Raw genomic sequence first — 1121 nt, forward strand, 5'->3', positions numbered from 1 at the left:
TAGAATAGAGTAGAATAGAGTAGAATAGAGTAGAATAGAGTAGAATAGAGTAGAATAGAATTAAGGAGTGCACTTACTGTGATGAGTACCAGGTATTGTATGTAAGTGCTGAATCACTAAATTATACACCTGAAACTAATATTACACTGTATTTTAACTAACTCAGATTTAAATATAAACTTTAAAAAAATGTGGGTGCAGAAAATGGAGTTCTATAAACTAGATAAGATGGGTGGATAAATCTTAAAAACATACACCTGAGTGGATAATATAAACACCAGGATAAATTTTATGATACAGTATCACTTTTATAAAGTAAAAACACATGTGCACAAACTGCATCATACTACATTCAAGATTTCAATTGACTTGTACATTGGGAAGAATTTCTGTGTCTGCTCTGTGTGCCATGTTGCATTAAGCCAGGCACGGTTCTTAGAGGATGATTTCCCAGAATTTGGAACACAAAAACATTAAAAAAGACACAAGAATACTGTAATTATTATTCCACTGACTTCTGGGTTTCAATGTTGTTGAAGCAATGAACCAAATCCAAAATACTGCAAGTGTAGGGAAAATAATGTGATTTTCCATGAATTCAGTCACATACTTAAAAAAAAGAAGAGTGCACGACTATAGAACTATTTAATAGTGATAACCAATAAATTCAAATGTATGGATCGGTTTTTTTAATATCTGGATTCAAAAAAATTTAGGCATATTTCACACAATAGTAAATTTTTTTTTAACCCGGCTTGAATATAAATTGTTATTAAACAAAGATTTTTCCTTTTCCTTTTTTCTTTTAAGTTTATTTATTTAAGTAATCTCTACACTCAACCTTGGGCTTAAACTCATGATCCTGATATCAAGACTTGCACGCTCTTCTGACTGAGCCAGCCAGGTGCCCCCTAATTTTATTTTTCTTAAACATAATTGCACAATATCTTTAGGCTTTAAAAATGTTCTTATCAGGGGTACTTGTTGGTTCAGGCAGTGGAGCATGTGACCCTTGATCTCCTGGTGGTGAGTTCAAGCCCCACATGGGGGGTGGAGCCTACTTAAAAAACATGTTCTTATCAGTAAGAGATGGATACTAATATATTTATATGTGAAAGTAC

This window comes from Herpailurus yagouaroundi, unplaced genomic scaffold (assembly GCF_014898765.1).
Source record: "Herpailurus yagouaroundi ecotype Mexico unplaced genomic scaffold, PumYag 220, whole genome shotgun sequence".
NCBI classification, from domain to species: domain Eukaryota; kingdom Metazoa; phylum Chordata; class Mammalia; order Carnivora; family Felidae; genus Herpailurus; species Herpailurus yagouaroundi.